The sequence below is a fragment of the Sinohyriopsis cumingii genome, chromosome 12, assembly GCF_028554795.1.
Source record: "Sinohyriopsis cumingii isolate HCF-2022 chromosome 12, ASM2855479v2, whole genome shotgun sequence".
In the NCBI taxonomy this organism is placed as follows: domain Eukaryota; kingdom Metazoa; phylum Mollusca; class Bivalvia; order Unionida; family Unionidae; genus Sinohyriopsis; species Sinohyriopsis cumingii.
Genome location: NC_142972.1, coordinates 108351550 through 108357549, shown reverse-complemented (window position 1 = coordinate 108357549; position 6000 = coordinate 108351550).

Below are 6000 nucleotides of genomic sequence, written 5' to 3'. Positions count from 1 at the left end.
AGTTCAAATTCAAAGAGAGAGAGAGAGAGAGAGAGAGAGAGAGAGAGAGAGTGAGTGATTAGACTCGTAAAGTCAAGATTTTCAATTTTACCAGTGACTTTGCCAATTCAGTTAAGTCAGAATGACATCACATGCTTTCAAGTTTTGATAAAATTGTTAGAACATGTGTCATTCTTACAAATCTAGGCGATGGGATTGTTGTTTCTTCTGATGCAAGAGGGGAAAAAATGCTAAATACTTTCAGTTTATGTAGTCAGTTAACAACTTTACTAATGGACACATTTTTTAGGCAATGTCACAATTGTGTTTTAGTACGCACAATACGTTTCAATTTTCATGTACAGAATGATATATTTAATGATCAAACTTAGCTACCGTGTTAAAAATGTTTAGTTGCAATCATGAAAAGTGCCTTTTATACACAATTTTTCCCATAAATTTATAAATTTGTTGTGATTTGTGATTTGGATTTTTTAACGTAGCTTTAACAATTTTTCAGTCATATCGCTACGATGTCTAGCACTGGGGCATCATGCAGCAGACATGTAGCATGATGTCCCACCCAGTCACTTGACACCGGGCCGACCAGTCCTAACACTAACCTCTTAATGCTGAGCGCCAAGCGAGGCAGCTGTTAGTACCGTTTTTGTAAGACTGGTATGACTCGGCCGGGGATCGAACCCACGACCTCCCGCATCTGAGGCAGACGCTGTAACCACTAGGCCACCGGAGCGGTATTTATAAATTTTAATGTTCATTATATAAATGCATAATAGTATGACATAAAGATGACAAATAATGCATTTGTTTCATTAAATCATAAAAAATTCATTTTTTGCCTTTTCTCCTTTTGCAATCTTTACAGTACCAAGTTCCTTTAAGAGGGCGTTTAATCTTGGCACAAGTGAGATACACCCACTTCTACTTGCAATCTGCCCCATCACACCCTATCATATCATCTGTATTCCAAGTTTTTTGACAGTAGCAGAAGACTCCATTGTCTTCTGAAGTACTGGCTGATGGTGCCTGTGCTATGGTTTCAGCCTTCCTCTGTCTTCGTGTCAGTAATTCTGGCAAGCAGTGTTCAATCGAGAAAATTTTAAGTTTTTTTCACCATGTTATCAATGAAATGTTGGTCATTGTTGACCACACTGATAAGACATGCTTTATTGGTCCACACAAAAAAGTGGCAGAATGTCTTCTGGAACACGTACATTTGAAGCTGGATCTGTGCATAGTAGTTGTGGTCTTTCTTCAACTCATAGTTTGACGCAAGACAATAGTAGCACTGGTGATTTCATCTACATTGGCATCCTTTAATGTATATGAACTTTTTATCTCCACAACAGCAATGCCACTACATGAACACGAAAACAGTGTCTGGACAAGCACCGATAAACCCTTTATCCATGCACAAACCTATTCCTGTCCTTGTAATTTTCACTTCTTGACGTTGTGTAGATATGGCAGCTGAGTAGTGTTGAAGAGCAGTAGCTTCATGCAAACGCCTCCATTGCACTGGCCTACTTTTCCGTTCTTGCTGTACAGGGTTGCAAATCATTTCAATTAGTGAAAAAGCAGGACAGTCCATATTGGTGTGCAGTACACTATATGCCACAGATGCTGTTATTCTACCGGTTCTTTGTTCGTGCCATACCAATGAATTTGATTTTTGGTGCACTCCATTAAGTACCCCTTTTCAATGGCACTGACTAACACAGTTGGCAATATTTCTTTACACTTTTCCATTAATTCTTCTTTTGTTAGATTAATGCAGCCTGGGTCGTATAAAGATATGGGGGGGGGGGGCATTGACAAGCGTCTTACTGACATTTGTTTGTCTTTACTTGCAAAGTGATGAGCCGTTTCTTTGAATGTACTTAGTTCAATAGGTTGGTCTAATCTCGGAATGAATCCTAACTCTTCTGAAACTAGTGGTGTAGGAGTTGGTGGCTTTCGTGTGCGAATACTTTCTCTTAGCCTATTCTTTACTTTATCCTTGTAAAATTTAATTGATGCAACTGGTGCAACATTTATTCCATTCGCATGGTTTCTTTGTGTATGCTAGCCGTGTGTATCCATTGCGAACTGCAGTTCTATTTTGAAAAGAAGTGCACCAACATGAGAACAGGACTCTCCCAGCCTGAAAAATTAAACAAAATGTACACGTAGATTATATCATACCATGATTCAGTAGCACGTACACATCGCTGCCTGCCTTGTCAATCATAAATGTATTACGTTTATAAAAATGTTCGACAGACACATTTATGATATTAAATCCTGCTTGTACAGAAGACTATGCCGCACTTCTGAACAGAAAACAGAATAAACAAAATGCAGGTAAACAAAAAACGGTTTGCAATACCGAACATAACTAACGCTACCGTAAGGTTACTAAGCAATTGTTTTCACCTCCGCTATATGAAGAAAGTAGGTCGCTAACCTCGTGACGTCATGCCGAGCCAACCTATTAAGTATTTTAATTTCTTTGTCGTTTCAATAACTTTCGAGGTGTCTACATGGACCCAGATGGTGTTCATATAAATGCCCGAGGATGGATGGATGTACATTCGAATTCTTTCTTCTGTACAGATATATTTTAATTGACACAGTTTAAAAAATTTATTCTTGTTTTGGAGTTTGGATAATTTTAATGGAAATACAGTGGAGATTCCAAAGGCAGACCCCTTATAGAGAGTCATCATTGACTTTCTATTTGAAAACTCCACAATAGTTTACTTAGTTGAATGTCACAAGGTTGTTATTAATTCTTTTCATTTTGTAATTTTGAATTTGGATAGTTTATGAGTTTTGTGGTATTATAGTGTTTGCTTTGTACGTATCATTGTCAGTGATAAAGATATACTTTTCTTCTTAAGACTATTAGATTCCAACTATTTCGTCTCAGCCTTAGCAATGTTTTATATCTAACTACATGGAGCGACAAATGAATGAATGATATCGCCATCTGTTGATTAAAGTAAATTAGTGTAACTGTAAATTATATCCCGGATATTTCATTTTGTTAATAGTAATTAAAGGTGAGCGAGAAATATGAGTAAAATTAAATATATAAAATTAAAACAAATGTTAATGTGCTGGCTGTAAAAGATGATGACTTTATTTGTGCTTGTTAGTCTGTTTCTAGTTTGCTTCATTCAGGTCAGTTGGTTTCAAAGTTCAAAGGTGGCGTATACAGTAAGATTCCTTTGTATCCTGGTTTCCTAACTAAAACTGGGTTGTGCGTAATTGCAATGGCGCTTGTATCTTTTACCTCTGTGAAACGTCACAGGCAGTGACATCAGTTTCTATAAGTAGCTATTCGGACAAGGCAAATCAGCGTAATGGCCGTTCAGTCTTCTTTTCCGTGTTATTATCCTTATTATTGTTCTTACTGGAAACCATGTACGAGTCGTTAAATTTATTCATCTGAATATAGATGTGCATTCCAATATTTAGTTACTGTGGTTCTAAAGCATGCAGATGCATAAATTATGTAATCAAATTTGATGAATCTTCAAGAAAAATATAATACACAAATTCCATATATTTCATCACCGATATATGAAAATTCGAAGGTAACTGCCAGACACCCCTCCCCAATAAAATAATGTCGATGAAGCATTCTTGTATGTGGTACATGTTTTAACATATAAATAGAAAGGGGTATATGTAGGAACGTGACTATTTCTTATAATTTGTTCAGCGCATAAAATTACCCTCTGTTTAGTTGATGTGATATCATCCATGTAGAATCTAGAAATGTTGCATATATATTCCATAGGTTTCAAAACAATATATCAATGACTTTCTTTTGTATTATGCATTAGTGATTTTATTAACCTTTTCTGATTCTAATGTGTTAATCGGTAACAAAGTTAAGAAAAAGGAGATAAAATTTATAAGTTTATTTCGATGTCTGCTTTACAAACAAATCTTCAAGTAGGACGTCCTTTCCGAACCATAAACAACGCAACCATAGTCCAGTTTGGAGTGAACAAACGTTCTATATAAATTGAAAATGACTTTTCTATCTTCACGCCAATTAGTGTGCGCTACTACTTTAATAGGTATAGAGATTTCAAGCATTTAGATTTCAAGTTCTTTAGGTGTGGAATAAAAGTTAGTTTTCTGTCGAAGTTTCGAACTGTCGAACCGAAATACCTTCTTTCATCAGCAACTGGTACAAATGTTCCGTCCAGCGTCAGTTTTGGTTCATCATGTCTTCGCATGCATACACATCGTTTTAGGTTTCGAGAATTTGAAACCGTTAGTACTGGCTTAATTTTGGAATATTGTTGATATTTTGTTGTAGTTGTCTCTCAACTGTATACATGTATTTTGATGGATAACATATTAGAAAATCATAAACTTATAACGACCAACCTACACAAGGATCTAAACACATGGAGATGCTATTCACTTTGTTGCTGATTATCTTCATAGATAAAATACTACTTGTGGCACACCCATATATTACTCGTGCTTATCAGAGAGGGTGGAGCCCATTCGTATCTTAAATTCTCTGTCAGATTGAAAGTTTGATATGAAAAGTGCCTTTTAGACCCAGACAGTGCATGACATTTAGTATCCCGTATTTCCATGTCGTGTCATATGGATTTTCTAAATCAAAGAAAACCGTTACTAAATGTTCCTTCTTGATAAATGCGTCGCGAATAAATGTTTCCAATGTGACCAGATGATCACCGGTGCTCCGGCCATATCGAAAGCCACTTTAGAAAGGGGATATTAGATTGTTAGTTTCCAAGTACCACACAAGCCGAGAATTGAGCATTCGTTCATTGTTTTGTACACACAGCTCGTCAGAGCAATGGGTTGATAGCTGTTAGGATCTGAGCTATCTTTACCTGGTTTGGGAACTGGTATTATTGTTGTTTCTTTCCACATTTTTGGTACATTGCCAGAAATCCAGAAATCATTGAAGATTTCCAGAAAAACTGTTAATGATGGTTCTGGAAGGTGTTTCAAAACCTGGTCATGTATTTCATCAGGCCCAGTGGATGAATCATGGGTCATATTCAAAGATTCCCTCAGCTCTGAGTTATTCGATGCGAATTTCAACCGTGTATTTTCTTTTCGAGATTTTAATATTCTGAAGGCTTCTGAATAATTAAACGATGAGGAAGTTTTAGAGTAACCAGCAGCAGGTGTATCAACTATGTCATGTTTGGAGTTAAAATTCTTTTTGTTTAGTTTCAGATGTCGGAAAGAATTGTGTTTTCCCTTTCCATTTATTTTGTGGATCGTGTCCCAAACTTTCTTTATTGAGGAACGAGAATTTGAAGTTGAAACATATTTTTCCCATGATGCTCATTTACTTTCTTTAATCATGTGGCGGGAGTTGGCCCGAACATTACCGTACATAGATAAATTTTCGGGCGTTGGACGATTATTAAATTTTTTCAATGCTTCGCGGCGTTGTCAAGTTGCCTCTTTACATTATTTGGTGAACCAAGCTTTGGGGTTCATTTACAGTTCGGTGAGGACTTGGGAATGGATTCTTCTGCAATCTCGATTAAAACAGACGTAAAATATTGAAAAGGATTATTGTCGTTTAAAACGATACTCCTGTTAAGCCTAACTATGCAAAGGGTTTCAAATTTTGCCCAGTCGGCCTTCTTTAAATTCCATTGTGGAATTAAACTGTAACGTTGGTGTTCTTAAGAGAGACTGGAAAGTGATCACTGCTGTGAAGGTCATCAGCGACCTTCCAATTATAATCGAAACGTAGCGAAGGAGAACAAATTGTCAAATTGATGCACATGTATGTACCCCTTCATGGGGTTAACTATGTTGGTTATTTGGTGTTATATAGACTATAGACCCAAATCGTGTCTAGAAATGAAATCTTTAACCTTTTTGCCCCTGTCGTTTTTGTAGTTTGATCCCCATAAAATGTTATGGGCATTAAAATCACCAAGTAGAACATATGTAACGGGTAGTTGTTTAACAGGGTTATCTACGTCATTTGGTACA